Source organism: Anopheles coustani (assembly GCF_943734705.1).
Source record: "Anopheles coustani chromosome X unlocalized genomic scaffold, idAnoCousDA_361_x.2 X_unloc_4, whole genome shotgun sequence".
In the NCBI taxonomy this organism is placed as follows: Eukaryota; Metazoa; Arthropoda; class Insecta; order Diptera; family Culicidae; genus Anopheles; species Anopheles coustani.
The window spans coordinates 777,501-795,000 of NW_026525148.1; the positions used below are offsets into that span (position 1 = coordinate 777,501).

The window sequence follows — 17,500 nt, forward strand, 5'->3', positions numbered from 1 at the left end:
GTCGCGACCCTAGTTAACATCATGGTGCACGTCTCGTGACGGGTGTCACGGCGTAGTTAAATGTATGCGATACATTTCTCAAATATAAGCGCTCAGTCATCTGTACATCATGGTAGGTTCCCACGACGTGCAATATGCGTTCAACTTATCAATGTTCATGTGTCCTGCAGTTCACATTATGACGCGCAGTTAGCTGCGGTCTTCATCGATCCATGAGCCGAGTGATCCACTGCCGAGGGTGACTAACTTGCGTAAGCCGCCGCTGTGCGCGTATACCCGTTCCCCGTAGGGAGGAGCAAGCCGCCGCTTAGAGACGAAGCATAAAGTGTCCTCATTCCACATAGGGCAAGCTGGATGAATCCATTTTACCCAGGACCGCCGAAGCGGCGTGGACCAGGGGAGAACTGAACCTTATACTTCACACCACAGTAAGTCTACGTGTCCTCTTCCACATAGGGCAAGCTAGAACTAACTATCTTACCCAGGACTGCCGAAGCAGCGTGGACCAGGGGAGGAACACACTTTTCATAGAAACGTAAGGCATCCATGACTGCCATAGTGCGTAAGCCGCCGCTGTGCGCGTAAACCCGTTCCCCGTAGGGAGGAGTCAAGCCGCCGCTTAGAGACGAAGTATGAAGTGTCCTCTTCCACATAGGGCAAGCTAGAATGAACTATCTTACCCAGGACCGCCGAAGCAGCGTGGACCAGGGGAGAACTGAACTTTATACTTCACACCACAGTATTGAGTAATGTGCCCTCTTCCACATAGGGCAAGCTGGAATGTTCCATTTTACCCAGGACGGCCGAAGCGGCGTGGACCAGTGGAGGACTACACAATCATGAGGTTTGATATCGACTTGTGTGTTTCAATAGGATACCGATGGTATGGTTTGAACCGATTTGATTTAGCCATTCTGAAGTCATCACTTGGTTGAAGCGCTGAACTAGGGAGGCATCGTTTACATATATATTGGTTTTCGCATGCTCTACTAGGTTAATGTCATGAGGTTTGGCTATCGAGCATGCCCAAGTGATAACTTGATTGTGTGCTTGCTTGAATTCTTCACATTTCATACCATCGGTTAGTTGTCGAATCATTCCTCGATCATAACCTTCGTTCTTGGTTCATGTATGCTCTCTTCCACATAGGGCAAGCTAGAATTAACTATCTTACCCAGGACCGCCGAAGCAGCGTGGACCAGGGGAGAACTATACTTTGTCTTGTATGCCCTCTTCCACATAGGGCAAGCTAGAACTAACTATCTTACCCAGGACCGCCGAAGCAGCGTGGACCAGTGGAGGACTATACTTTGTTCATAACACCACAGTATTGAGTAATGTGCCCTCTTCCACATAGGGCAAGCTAGAATGAACTATCTTACCCAGGACCGCCGGAGCAGTGTGGACCAGTGGAGGACTACACAATCATGAGGTTTGATATCGACTTGTGTGTTTCAATAGGGTACCGATGGTATGTTTTGAACCGATTTGATTTAGCCATTCTGAAGTCATCACTTGGTTGAAGCGCTGAACTAGGGAGGGGCATCGTTTACATATATATTGGTTTTCGCATGCTCTACTAGGTTAATGTCATAGGGTTGGCTATCGAGCATGCCCAAGTGATGACTTGATTGTGTGCTTGCTTGAATTCTTCACATTTCATACCATCGGTTAGTTGTCGAATCATTCCTCGATCTAACCTTCGTTCTTGGTTCATGTATGCTCTCTTCCACATAGGGCAAGCTAGAATTAACTATCTTACCCAGGACCGCCGAAGCAGCGTGGACCAGGGGAGAACTATACTTTGTCTTGTATGCCCTCTTCCACATAGGGCAAGCTAGAACTAACTATCTTACCCAGGACCGCCGAAGCAGCGTGGACCAGTGGAGGACTATACTTTGTTCATTACACCACAGTATTAAGTATGGTGTCCTCTTCCACATAGGGCAAGCTAGAACTAACTATCTTACCCAGGACCGCCGAAGCAGTGTGGACCAGGGGAGGACTATACTTTATACTTCACACACTAGCCATACTGAAGTCATCACTTGGTTGAAGCGCTGAACTACGGCGGGGTAATCGTTTACAGGTTATAATCATATAGCTGCATGCTCATTAGTAGATAATGGAATATTGTATGGCAATATGAGCATGCCCAAGTGATGACTTTGTTTCAAGCTCAACAGGTAGGGTATTGAGTCCATTGAGGTAACATTTGAGTGTAGTTCTGACATCATCATTTTGGGACTTAGCCGATTTTTCCTAAAATACCATATGACCCATCAGGGTCCTTGCCTTCATATAAGTTTGCCTTGCTTGGTGTGGTAACACATGAGTGTAGTTCTGACATCCCCATTTTGGGACTTAGCCGATTTTTCGTAAAATACCATATGACCCATCAGGGTCCTTTGCTTCATATAAGTTTGCCTTGCTTGGTGTGGTAACTTGTTAGTGTAGTTCTGACATCATCATTTTGGGACTTAGCCGATTTTTCGTAAAATACCATATGACCCATCAGGGTCCTTGCCTTCATATAAGTTTGCCTTGCTTGGTGTGGTAACTTTTTAGTGTAGTTCTGACATCCCCATTTTGGGACTTAGCCGATTTTACGAAAAATACCATATGACCCATCAGGGTCCTTTGCTTCATATAAGTTTGCCTTGCTTGGTGTGGTAACATTTGAGTGTAGTTCTGACATCCCCATTTTGGGACTTAGCCGATTTTTCGATCCATCCTATATGACCCATCAGGGTCCTTTTTCTTCATATAAGTTTCCCAAGACTTAGTGCTTTTTACCTTTGGACACCAATATCACCCTTACGGGTTTCTTTGATCTTCTCACTTTGTATTGGCCAAATGTAGGTCTTGCCATGCCAAACATATAATTGTTCTACACCAAGTCTCTATCTCGTACCGCCAGCTCGGTACATTCGATCAACCTGCCCTTAAGGCACCCGGGACTTAGCCATTTTTTCACATTTTTCATGATTTTGAGGCAACTTTTCTCGACTTTGTCACCTTATATCACCAAGATCCTTTCCCTTTAGCGCTTCACTCTGTTCCAATGATATTTAGCGCTGACTATCACCTTTCTATCGCTGAGCTCAACTTCTTATTCGGTGCCATAGAGCCAGAGATATTTGGTGTATGCTGTTATAAGGGAAGTTTGTCACTTTTTCAAAGGCCCACTTTGGGACGCCCATATCTCACCTTCACGTATCTTCGATCTTCTTGTCGTCTATGGACGAAACTTAGGTCTTGTATTGGCCAACTTATAAATGTTCTACGGCCAAGCCGTATCTCTTACCGCCAGCCCGGTATTCATGGACTTAGTCGGATTTTCGCCTCTCGTGGTAACAATTTCTGACTTTGACTCACAATAACACCCGAACGGTCACATGCTAGCGCTTTGCTTGGTAGGAATTATAGTTAGCGCTACCTTTTCTCTTTCCATCGATACCTTGTTCGTTCCATTCCATGCCATACAGCCGAAGTTATGATGTTTCCCGTTTTCCATATCATGTGGAGCTTATGCTCTGGGAAAACCATCTAACACCTGTACCACCCTTTTGGGTACCACCGATCTCGTCACTATGTTCGGGCCAAATATAGGTTATAACATGCCCAACATATAATTGTTCTACACCAAGTCTCTATCTCTTACCGCCTGCTCGGTATTTTACTCGTAAGTCCAAATTTCACAACTTGTACTTTTTGGCCCAATGTACTCGAGTTTCAATTTTGGTAACATTTTTCGACTTTGACACTTAATAACTTCCAAATAATGCTAGTTAGCGCTTTGCTTTCTTCTAGTCGTATCTAGCGCTGGGTGTTACCTTTCCAAAACATATCCTAGCTTAACAATCCATGCCATACAGCCGGAGCTATACGGTGCACAAGTCAAATCCATTTTAGCCATGTTTCATTTTTGCCAATTTTTGACCACTCGTATCACCCTTCCAGAGTGGTCCGATCTTCTCGCTTTATATGGACGACTTTTATGTCTCGTAGAGGCAAACTTATAAGTATTCTACGTCAACCCGCTATCTCTTACCGCTTGCTCGGTATTCTTGGTCTTGTGTGATTTTTGGCCATTTTGGTATTATTTTTCCACTTTGTCGCTTAATAACTCAGTTTTGCTCAACACTTAGCGCTTCGGTTGTTTGGGATTATAGTTAGCGCTCGGTTCGACCTTTCCAACACTGATCTTAGCTTTTCGATCCGTTCCATACAGCCTGAGTTATTCGCGATACCGTGTTTCAACCCATTTCTCAAGTCTCGTTTTGGTCCAACTTTGAACCAGCCATATCACCCTGATGGGTACCTCCGATCTTCTCGCTCTATATTGGCCAAAGTTAGGTCTTGTGGTAACGTACTTATGATTGTTCTACGCCGTGTTCGTAGCTCTTATCGTTCGCCCGCTATTTTCGATCATAAGGTGAATTTTCGCCTCTAAACCACCATTTTTCACCTTTGCCCTCTAATATGACCGACTTGCTCAACACCTAGCGCTTCGCTTGGTAGAACACATAGCTAGCGCTCGTCAAGACCTTTCCAACGCATATCCAAGCTTTCCGATCCGAGCCATACAGCCTGAGCTATAGGCGATACCGTTTTTCCCATTTTCTTGGTCACACGCACTTTAGGGTACCCCTTTTTGCCTTTGACCCTTAATACCTCCTCCGGGTCACTAGTAGGCGCTCAGCTTGGTAGGAAACATAGCTAGAGCAGGCCTTCACCTTTCCAAAACTGCCAAAAGTGTACCGATCCGACATCTAGAACCAAAGTTATGGTCATTCCCATCATGCTCTACTTTCATGGTCAACCTCCACTAAGCACACCTAGGTTGGACCAACTTTCACCAACTCATCTCGAACCCCAAATTTGCTTCGACCTACTAGGTTTCCCTAGCAAAGTGGCCAAAACATCCATTACAACACGACTGGTCTTTCTGGTGGTCGACCTAGGCGACTTTGTTCGACGACCACCACCCCATGGAACTAAAAGACGTCCCTTGATACGGACCACCGATACATTTTCCGGCCTGTCTAAACTACACTCATCGAAATTTTTTTGGGTCCCCACCGTCATACAAGTTTGCCTAGGTCAAGTTTTTCTTCCGGATCGGCCGCGGACCTCACTTTTCATTATCTAGGGAGGCCATAGGGCCCCAAAAGGGGTTTTTTAAAATTTTCGACACTTTCGACTTTGGTCGGATTTTTTCCGATTTTGGTCCGACCTAGGGACTTGGTGGTCCAAGGAGCCTCGGGACCAAACTTTTTTCTCAGGGGTCCCTACCTCCATACAACTTTGCCTAGGTCAATTTTTTGTTCCAAATCGACCGCGGATTTCACTTTTCAATATCTGGGGCTCGTGTAGAGTCCGAATATGAGGTTTTCTCATTTTTCGACATTTTCGACTTTTTTCGACTTTTTTCGGGTTTTTCGACCTAGGGGTCCGCCGAACAATTTTTGGGTCAAAAATTTTTATTGAACTAGTCGAAAGTACGCAAAAAGATAAGACTTTTTGCCGAAGACACCATGCCCCGGAACCGACTCCTTCCCCTTCAAAATTGGGGACAAACGTGATTTTTGAAACTTTTCCTTAGGGAGCCAAAGACTTAGAAAATTTTCAAAATCTCGATTTTTCGATTGCGAGCTAGCGCTTTGCGGTCTTCGGCAATGTTGTAGATCTCGACGAGATAAAACTTTTTGGTCAAGGGACATTTTGCCCTCCGACCCCTCCTTCCCCCCGCAAATCGCCCCCCAAAGTGCAATTTTTGCATTTTCACCTCTTTGCACGCACTGTTCGGCCCAAATGGCCACTTTCTATGGGTCTGAGCGCTTTGCGGTCTTCGGCAAACTTTTAGAGCGTACCAAGCCCTAATTATAATTGTTCTACACCACCTTCGTACCTCTTCATCCCTGGCCGCTATTCGCGTACCAAGGTAATTTTTGTTCATTTTGTCAACATTTTTCATCTTTGACTGCTTCTATCGGCCTTGCCATGAACCGATAGCGCTTCGCTGTGTTCTAACGTAAGTTAGTACTGCTCATTACCTTTCCAAATCATGTCTTAGATTGTCATTTGCTTGCATACAGCCGGAGCTATGAGCGATACCGTAAAAAGTACCGAAACTTGGAAAAATCCTTGGATCGCCCATATCCCCCCTTTGGGGACCAGATATCGAAAAAAGTTCTGATTCATAAAGTTGCGCCTTAACGTGTTCTAGTTATGCCTAGAACATTTCACTTCGCTAGCTGGCCTGCAACTTAGCCGTAATTGGGATTTTAGGGTGTTCAAGGAGGGCCCATTTCCTGCGACTTGGTATCTTTTGGGCCCTATGTTTCTCTAATATCTCCACGAGTTTTCCAGATAGCTTTCTCATACTTTCAGGGTGCCTAGAGCACCTCAAGACCTTTCCAACGCTATGCCGTTTGCTTCGCTCGGACATCTACAGCCGAAGTTATTCGAGGTACACTGTACCTTACCCTGTTTTCTCAGTACTTGGTCGAAAATTTCGATCAGCCATATGACCGACTTGGACAACCCTGAGCGGGTTGGCCCCATATAACTAAACTTTCGTCTCGTGGAGGCAAACTTATAAATATTCCACGTCAACTCGCTATCTCGTACCGCCTTGACGGTATACTTGGTCCAAGGGCCATTTCCAGCGACTTGGTCGCAATTTCGCTCTAAGTTTCGCTAATACCTTCGTCCGTGGACATGGTGATTTTTTGTTCGTATTTTTCCTTGATAGTCCCACTCAAGACTATTCAATACCAGAGCCAAGCGTCCCGCTAAGTGCCATACAGCCTGAGCAGTAATTCATGAAAGGTACCTCTACCAGTTTTTGCCATACTTGGGTACAAACTTTGGATCGCCCATATCTCCACTTTGGAGGCCAGCCAGCACCTTGGCCTCATATACTTTTTTGTTGGTCATACCATGCACCAAATATAATTGTTCTACGCCAACTTGCTATCTCTTCTCTAACTTGCCGTTATTCTTGGTCCAAGTCCCATTTCATTCGTTTTCGGACCCATTTTGCTATATGTTTCACTAATAGCTTCGGCCATGGACAAGCTGATATTCTGTTTGTATTTTTGCTTGATAGTCCCACTCAAGACCATTCCAAAACACACCGCAGCTTGTCGCTCGGTGGCAAACTGACCGAGTTATAATTCATGAAAGGTACCTCAACTTGGTACACCACGTGGTCGGCCCAAACCATAAACCAACCAAACGACCGACTTGGAGCACCCTGACCGGGTTGGCCCCATATAATAAAAGTTGCGTCTCTACACGCCCAACTTATGAATATTCTACGCCAAGTCGCTATCTCTTACCGGTAAGCCGGTATTCACCTTCCAAGGGTGATTTTGGTCAAGCGCCATTTCCTGCGACTTGGTCCCCGAATTGGACCATCATCACCTAATATCTCCGTGGTCTTTCAACTCAGCCTCATGAAACTTTCAGGGTAGATAGGTCTCCCCAAGACCTTTCCAACGGTGAGCCGTTTGCCTCGCTCGGCCATCTACAGCCGAAGTTATTAATGGTACTTGGTACCTTACCCTGTTTTTTCCATACTTGTTCGTACTTGGGTACAAACTTTGGATCGCCCATATCTCCACTTTGGAGGCCAGCCAGCACCTTGGCCCCATATACTTTTTTGTTGGTGATACCATGCACCAAATATAATTGTTCTACGCAAGCTTGCTATCTCTTCTCCAACTTGCCGTTATTCTTGGTCCAACGATGGACCAAGGGGTCATATGGAAATACATGAAAAATCGGCTAAGTCCCAAAATTGGGATGTCAGAACTACACTAAAAAGTTACCACATCAAGCAAGGCAAACTACCTAGGTGAACCCTAGCAAGAAACACGGACCAAGTCAGATGGCCTAAGTCAAGAGTGCAAGTGACCTAGGCAAAGTTGTATGACGGTGAGGACCCTGAAAAATCTGGTTAGTGTAGTTTAGACAGGGGAGGTTTTTGGGTCGGCTGAACCTCCTTATTTTGGGTTTTGACCTCCTCAAGAAGCTACACCTAGGCAAACTGCCTAGGGTGAAAGTGCGAAGACCAATCGAATAGTAAGACAAGTTTTGACCGATCGCCCTAGGCAAGCTTGTATGAAGAAAGGGACCCTATGGGTCATATGGAAATACATGAAAAATCGGCTAAGTCCCAAAATTGGGATGTCTGAACTACACTAAAAAGTTACCACATCAAGCAAGGCAAAGTACCTAGGTGAACCCTAGCAAGAAACACGGACCAAGTCAGATGGCCTAAGTCAAGAGAACAAGTGACCTAGGCAAAGTTGTATGACGGTGAGGACCCTGAAAAATCTGGTTAGTGTAGTTTAGACAGGGGAGGTTTTTGGGTCGGCTGAACCTCCTTATTTTGGGTTTTGACCTCCTCAAGAAGCTACACCTAGGCAAACTGCCTAGGGTGAAAGTGCGAAGACCAATCGAATAGTAAGACAAGTTTTGACCGATCGCCCTAGGCAAGCTTGTATGAAGAAAGGGACCCTATGGGTCATATGGAAATACATGAAAAATCGGCTAAGTCCCAAAATTGGGATGTCTGAACTACACTAAAAAGTTACCACAGCAAGCAAGGCAAAGTACCTAGGTGAACCCTAGGAAGAAACACGGACCAAGTCAGATGGCCTAAGTCAAGAGAACAAGTGACCTAGGCAAAGTTGTATGACGGTGAGGACCCTGAAAAATCTGGTTAGTGTAGTTTAGACAGGGGAGGTTTTTGGGTCGGCTGAACCTCCTTATTTTGGGTTTTGACCTCCTCAAGAAGCTACACCTAGGCAAACTGCCTAGGGTGAAAGTGCGAAGACCAATCGAATAGTAAGACAAGTTTTGACCGATCGCCCTAGGCAAGCTTGTATGAAGAAAGGGACCCTAAGGGTCATATGGAAATACATGAAAAATCGGCTAAGTCCCGAAATTGGGATGTCTGAACTACACTAAAAAGTTACCACATCAAGCAAGGCAAAGTACCTAGGTGAACCCTAGGAAGAAACACGGACCAAGTCAGATGGCCTAAGTCAAGAGTACAAGTGACCTAGGCAAAGTTGTATGGCGCTAAGGACCATGAAAAATCGGGTTAGTGTAGTTAAGACAGGGGAGGTTTCAGGGTCGGCTGGACCTCCTTATTTCGGGTTTTGGCCTCCTCAAGAAGACAGACCTAGGCGAACTGCCTAGGGTGAAAGTGCGAAGACCAATCGAATAGTAAGACAAGTTTTGACCGATCGCCCTAGGCAAGCTTGTATGAAGAAAGGGACCCTATGGGTCATATGGAAATACATGAAAAATCGGCTAAGTCCCAAAATTAGGATGTCTGAACTACACTAAAAAGTTACCACATCAAGCAAGGCAAAGTACCTAGGTGAACCCTAGGAAGAAACACGGACCAAGTCGGATGGCCTAAGTCAAGAGTACAAGTGACCTAGGCAAAGTTGTATGGCGCTGAGGACCCTGAAAAATCGGGTTAGTGTAGTTCAGACAGGGGAGGTTTCAGGGTCGGCCGAACCTCCTTATTTCGGGTTTTGGCCTCCTCAAGAAGACAGACCTAGGCGAACTGCCTAGGGTGAAAGTGCGAAGACCAATCGAATAGTAAGACAAGTTTTGACCGATCGCCCTAGGCAAGCTTGTATGAAGAAAGGGACCCTATGGGTCATATGGAAATATACGAAAAATCGGCTAAGTCCCAAAATTGGGATGTCAGAACTACACTATAAAGTTACCACATTAGCAAGGCAGACTTGTATGAAGAACGGGACCCTGGTGAAAGTAGCAAATATCCCAAACCGAACATGAATATTATACACACAAGAGTACGAACATAAAGGAACACGGACCAAGCGTACCGAGAGAATCGGTACTATAGAACCCTCGTGGTTCTACACAAAGACTTTATGTTAGGGGTTCAAGCCCCATAGTACTCAAACGGTGACAGTAGCAAATATCCCAAAACGAACGTGAATCTTATTCACAAGAGTACGAACATAAAGGAACACGGACCAAGCGTACCGAGAGAATCGGTACTATAGAGCCCTCGTGGTTCTACACAAAGACTTTATGTTCGGGGTTCACACCCCAAATCGAACGTGGAATTTACTTTCTGATGGTCATGCGGTCGTCCAAAGGGGTCTAGTATCCTGGGATGACAAGCATCACGGGCACAGCTCGTATCAAAACAGTCGAAGAGGCCCGCGAAAGCTTGCTTTCCATGGCTATGCGATGCACAAATTGAGTTTACTCACCGTAGTATAAAACGAACGAACCGAACCTATCCGAGTAGGGATAATGGGCGCAGTAACATACTTCTGTGACCCAGCGAGAGTTGAACGAGGTGACATGAACTGTCAGTGGCTTATATCAGATGGGATACATACATGAGATTGCTTTCAAATCTACACTCGAAAACCTAACCAAGTAAAAGCGAACGTGGGGAGGATTCGAAACCGGTAACGAAATCTTAAGCTGGAAAGAGTCATCACTATGGATACATATTATGCGAAACCAATCAAGTGCTCATTACTGATCCAAAACCGAAGAGCACTAGTGAACACCTTAATCTCACCCTAGTTCACATCCAAGTGATCGACCACGTGTGTGAAGCAAAGACCAATCGAATTCCTGAATGAACCGAACACTATGAACAAATGGCCAAAAACGTTATAACTATCCAAACATACTACTATCTAGCGAAAGTCATCACGATGGAACCATACCATGATCTTTAACCTATAGCGCTCACCATATTCCTACCCAGAGTGCAAGTGAACAGATTGCTCACCCCTACCCAGTTCACAACCACGTGATCGACTAACATACCGAGGTTACCACAAGTCAAAGTTATACGTTTACAAGCGCAAGACCAATCGAAAACCCCGAAAGCAATCTCGACCCAAAATGTATTATCCGTGAGTGTAGTCGAGTCTCGTACTCGTCATCTGTAATCGTCGGATAGAATATCCAGTACACGGTTGTCTTTCCAAATGAAATCTACATACAGAACTCGCTCTTGGCAAATGGGTGGCAATGGCGCAATCAGGAGCGAGTTCCCGTCCGGGTGCCAAGTGATTGGCAAATGTCTGGGGGAAAGCAACCATATGTTGATTTGTCTGTTAGTGTACTGGGTGTTTGAGGTATGTAGTATCCACGCTTGGTTGGGTGTGTCAGAGGACCGTGAATGCGTTCGCAACCCCAATTGGGGTACATCGGGAATGATTTTGTGGAACCGATGTGCCCGGCACACACTAAGTTTTGTTGCAAGTTAATAGTGTGCCATGTCCGGGGGGGTTGTGATTAAACTCTGGTGAATTGCGTACTGTGGTGATTGGGGTATGAAAGCCCCGCAGTTGCAATGATCGGACGCGCCTAGCGTGTCCTTTAGTTGATGGTAGGGAAATGAAGGCCCTTGTCAGCTCACCTAAGTATTCATGGAAGTTTGGCATAAGGTCGCTGTGGTAGGGGTATGAAGGCCCCGTCAGCGCATGCACAATCGGGCGCACGAGCGCTTAGCGGAGTCGAATGCCGCTCAAGTGCCTGTCCGGTGCATCGGGTGTGTGTGTGATACGAGGGCAATGAGGTTCGCACGGGGGCTCGCCTCCCGTGTGCTACCGGACTTGACAACATATAGAACGTGGTGTTTGCTCCTCCGGGTGCAATGGGACAATGAACATTCGAACGCAAAGTCGGAATTCTGGTTGATCCTACCAGTAATATACGCTCGTCTCAAAGGTTAAGCCATGCATGTCTAAGTACAAACAGATTTAATGTGAAACCGCATAAGGCTCAGTATAACAGCTATAATTTACGAGATCATCAACCTAGTTACTTGGATAACTGTGGAAAATCTAGAGCTAATACATGCAACATGCCAGGACCCTCGCGGGAACTGGTGCACTTATTAGTCAAACCAATCGCGGGTTCTCCGTGTCATTGAGTTGAAGTCTGGATAATGATGCTGATCGTATGGTCTCGCACCGACGACAGATCTCGCAAATATCTGCCCTATCAACTATGGATGGTAGTATAGAGGACTACCATGGTTGCAACGGGTAACGGGGAATCAGGGTTCGATTCCGGAGAGGGAGCCTGAGAAATGGCTACCACATCCAAGGAAGGCAGCAGGCGCGTAAATTACCCAATCCCGGGACGGGGAGGTAGTGACGAGAAATAACAATATGAAACTCTTTAATGATGTTTCATAATTGGAATGAGTAGAGCATAAATCCTTCTACGAGGATCAAGTGGAGGGCAAGTCTGGTGCCAGCAGCCGCGGTAATTCCAGCTCCACTAGCGTATATTAAAATTGTTGCGGTTAAAACGTTCGAAGTTGATACTTGTCCAACACAGTCCGGCTCCGCCGACCCGGTCAACCCGTGGTCGGTGGGCCAAGTCGGAATCTGGTTGCGACTCAATGGTGTGGTAGGGCACCAAGTCTGTGTCATGGTGTGCCCTTCAACGGGTGCAAGTGTAACATAGAGCTCGACCGCTCACGTTTACCTTGAACAAATTAGAGTGCTTAAAGCAGGGTGCCCAAACGCCCTAGAATAATCTTGCATGGAATAATGGAATACGACCTTGGTCTAATCTTTCATTGGTTTGTACTCAGACCGGAGGTAATGATTAACAGAAGTAGTTGGGGACACTAGTATTACGGCGCGAGAGGTGAAATTCGTAGACCGTCGTAAGACTAACTAAAGCGAAGGCATTTGTCAAGGATGCTTTCTTTAATCAAGAACGAAAGTTAGAGGATCGAAGGCGATTAGATACCGCCCTAGTTCTAACCGTAAACGATGCCAACTAGCAATTGGGAGACGCTACAACCAGGTGCTCTCAGTAGCTTCCGGGAAACCAAAGTCAGGTTCCGGGGGAAGTATGGTTGCAAAGTTGAAACTTAAAGGAATTGACGGAAGGGCACCACAATGAAATGGAGCTTGCGGTTCAATTTGACTCAACACGGGAAAACTTACCAGGTCCGAACTTATGGAGGTGAGACAGATTAATAGCTCTTTCTCAAATTTAAGGGTAGTGGTGCATGGCCGTTCTTAGTTCGTGGATTGATTTGTCTGGTTAATTCCGATAACGAACGTGACTCACATATGCTAACTAGAACGCAGTCAGCGTTAATGCGTCGATGCCGATTGGAACGGGTTAGGACCTTTCGGTGGAGTATGACCTGACACCTTCGCTGTTCGTGTGCGCAAGTGCACTTACGGTACGCTGCTTAGCAGGACAATTTGTGTTTAGCAAAATGAGATCGAGCGATAACAGGTCCGTGATGCCCTTAGATGTTCTGGGCTACACGCGTGCTACAATGTGGGTAGCAGCGTGTCTCCTATTCCGAGAGGAACGGGAAATCACTCAAATACTCACTTAGTAGGGATTATGGATTGCAATGGTCCATATGAACTCGGAACTTCTAGTAAGTGCTGGTCATCAGCCAGCGTTGAATACGTCCCTGCCCTTTGTACACACCGCCCGTCGCTACTACCGATGGATTATTTAGTGAGGTCTTTGGAGATGATCGTTCGCTGGATCCTCGTGAACCGCGTCTGCTTTATCGAAGTTGACCGAACTTGATGATTTAGAGGAAGTAAAAGTCGTAACAAGGTTTCCGTAGGTGAACCTGCGGAAGGATCATTAGTGGCCAAGTGATCCTTCCAGAAGTCCGAACCTGCGGGTTGAGACTTCGGCACAAGTTGCCATATGATAATTGACGAAACACTATAGAAGTCCGAACCTGCGGGTTGAGACTTCGGCACAAGTTGCCATATGATAATTGACGAAACACTATAGAAGTCCGAACCTGCGGGTTGAGACTTAGGCACACGTTGCCTTATACATGACTTCGAACAAATACACAAGTCCGAACCTGCGGGTTGAGACTTAGGCACAAGTTGCCTTATACATGACTTCGAACAAATACACAAGTCCGAACCTGCGGGTTGAGACTTAGGCACAAGTTGCCATATGAAAGTTGACGAAACACTAACAAGTCCGAACCTGCGAGTTGAGACTTAGGCACACGTTGCCTTATACATGACTTCGAACAAATACACAAGTCCGAACTTGCGGGTTGAGACTTAGGCACAAGTTGCCTTATACATACATTGGCCAAATAAACAGAAGTCCGAACCTGCGGGTTGAGACTTAGGCACAAGTTGCCATATTATATTCGATCAAACACTAAGTAGTCCGAACCTGCGGGTTGAGACTCAAGACCGTAACAAGATGTCACTATACAAGTCCGAACCTAAGGGTTGAGACTTAATGCGATCTAGATACCAAGTTGACATCCAATACCTGTTGAGCAAAACCAAAGATTCCCTGTTCTCGAATGATTACACTATATAACAGGGAATCATGAAGAAATCAAGCAAGCGTGAAACAAAGTCATCACTTGGGCATGCTCGATAGCCAACCACATGACCTTAACCTAAGAGAGCATGCAAACCACATGATACCTATAAACGATTAACCCGCCCTAGTTCAATCGTTCACCAAGTGATGACTTCAGTATGGCTAAGAGAAAAACTTTTGAATGGGAAAAACTCTAAGTCCGAACCTCCGGGTTGAGACTTCCGCGTCGGAGGTGGGCGCACCTCCTATCCGAAAGATGGTGAATCAGGGGTGTTCGATCAGCAATGGTCGGATGCCCCGTCGTAGTCCAACTATGACAATCAAAGTCAAGACCTCCGGGTTGAGACTTCCGCGTCCGGAGGTACGCGTACCGCCTACCCGAAAGATGGTGAATCAGGGGTGTTCGATCAGCAATGGTCGGATGCCCCGTCGTAGTCCAACTATGACAATCAAAGTCAAGACCTCCGGGTTGAGACTTCCGCGTCCGGAGGTACGCGTACCGCCTACCCGAAAGATGGTGAATCAGGGGTGTTCGATCAGCAATGGTCGGATGCCCCGTCGTAGTCCAACTATGACAATCAAAGTCAAGACCTCCGGGTTGAGACTTTCTAAGAGTACAAGCATAAAGGAACACGGACCAAGCCGTACCGAGAGAATCGGTACTAGAGCCCTTGTGGTTCTACATTGAGAGAGCCCTCGTGGTTCTCATTAGGGGCTTTATGCAAGTCGTACTCAATACTGTGGTGTGAAGTATAAAGTATAGAGTCCTCCACTGGTCCACGCTGCTCCGGCGGTCCTGGGTAAGATAGTTCATTCTAGCTTGCCCTATGTGGAAGAGGACTCAATACCCTACCTGTTGAGCTTGAAACAAAGTCATCACTTGGGCATGCTCATATTGCCATACACAATTACATTATATTCGAATGAGCATGCAAGCGACCCTATATAGACCGAACCAAAACGATAGATACCGCCGTAGTTCACCCCCACCAAGTGATGACTTCAGTATGGCTAGTGTGTGAAGTATAAAGTATAGTCCTCCCCTGGTCCACACTGCTTCGGCGGTCCTGGGTAAGAAAGTTAGTTCTAGCTTGCCCTATGTGGAAGAGGACACAATACTTAATACTTAGAGTACAAGCATAAAGGAACACGGACCAAGCCGTACCGAGAGAATCGGTACTAGAGCCCTCGCGGTTCTACATTGTGAGCCCTCGTGGTTCAAACTAGATACTTTATGCAAGGCGTACTCAAAACTGTGGTGTGAAGTATAAAGTATAGTCCTCATCTGGTCCACGCTGCTTCGGCGGTCCTGGGTAAGATAGTTAATTCTAGCTTGCCCTATGTGGAAGAGGACACAATACTTAATACTGTGGTGTAATGGACAAGGTATAGTCCTCCACTGGTCCACGCTGCTCCGGCGGTCCTGGGTAAGATAGTTCATTCTAGCTTGCCCTATGTGGAAGAGGACTCAATACCCTACCTGTTGAGCTTGAAACAAAGTCATCACTTGGGCATGCTCATATTGCCATACAATATTCCATTATCTACTAATGAGCATGCAGCTATATGATTATAACCTGTAAACGATTACCCCGCCGTAGTTCAGCGCTTCAACCAAGTGATGACTTCAGTATGGCTAGTGTGTGAAGTATAAAGTATAGTCCTCCCCTGGTCCACACTGCTTCGGCGGTCCTGGGTAAGATAGTTAGTTCTAGCTTGCCCTATGGTGGAAGAGGACACCATACTTAATACTGTGGTGTAATGAACAAAGTATAGTCCTCCACTGGTCCACGCTGCTTTGCAGTCCTGGGTAAGATAGTTAGTTCTAGCTTGCCCTATGTGGAAGAGGGCATACAAGACAAAGTATAGTTCTCCCCTGGTCCACGCTGCTTCGGCGGTCCTGGGTAAGATAGTTAATTCTAGCTTGCCCTATGTGGAAGAGAGCATACATGAACCAAGAACGAAGGTTATGATCGAGGAATGATTCGACAACTAACCGATGGTATGAAATGTGAAGAATTCAAGCAAGCACACAATCAAGTCATCACTTGGGCATGCTCGATAGCCAACCCTATGACATTAACCTAGTAGAGCATGCGAAAACCAATATATATGTAAACGATGCCCCTCCCTAGTTCAGCGCTTCAACCAAGTGATGACTTCAGAATGGCTAAATCAAATCGGTTCAAAACATACCATCGGTACCCTATTGAAACACACAAGTCGATATCAAACCTCATGATTGTGTAGTCCTCCACTGGTCCACACTGCTCCGGCGGTCCTGGGTAAGATAGTTCATTCTAGCTTGCCCTATGTGGAAGAGGGCACATTACTCAATACTGTGGTGTTATGAACAAAGTATAGTCCTCCACTGGTCCACGCTGCTTCGGCGGTCCTGGGTAAGATAGTTAGTTCTAGCTTGCCCTATGTGGAAGAGGGCATACAAGACAAAGTATAGTTCTCCCCTGGTCCACGCTGCTTCGGCGGTCCTGGGTAAGATAGTTAATTCTAGCTTGCCCTATGTGGAAGAGAGCATACATGAACCAAGAACGAAGGTTATGATCGAGGAATGATTCGACAACTAACCGATGGTATGAAATGTGAAGAATTCAAGCAAGCACACAATCAAGTCATCACTTGGGCATGCTCGATAGCCAACCTCATGACATTAACCTAGTAGAGCATGCGAAAACCAATATATATGTAAACGATGCCTCCCTAGTTCAGCGCTTCAACCAAGTGATGACTTCAGAATGGCTAAATCAAATCGGTTCAAACCATACCATCGGTATCCTATTGAAACACACAAGTCGATATCAAAACCTCATGATTGTGTAGTCCTCCACTGGTCCACGCCGCTTCGGCCGTCCTGGGTAAAATGGAACATTCCAGCTTGCCCTATGTGGAAGAGGGCACATTACTCAATACTGTGGTGTGAAGTATAAAGTTCAGTTCTCCCCTGGTCCACGCTGCTTCGGCGGTCCTGGTAAGATAGTTCATTCTAGCTTGCCCTATGTGGAAGAGGACACTTCATACTTCGTCTCTAAGCGGCGGCTTGACTCCTCCCTACGGGGAACGGGTTTACGCGCACAGCGGCGGCTTACGCACT

General features: G+C 46.2%; 1 non-coding gene across 1 annotated transcript; it reads right to left on the reverse strand.

Annotated features, from left to right (window-relative positions):
• Positions 1-86: 86 nt before the first annotated feature.
• On the reverse strand, positions 87-241 carry LOC131270561 (5.8S ribosomal RNA). The gene has a single exon (XR_009179620.1). It is a non-coding gene; the product is annotated as a 5.8S ribosomal RNA (ribosomal RNA).
• Between the last annotated feature and the right edge of the window lie 17,259 nt (positions 242-17,500).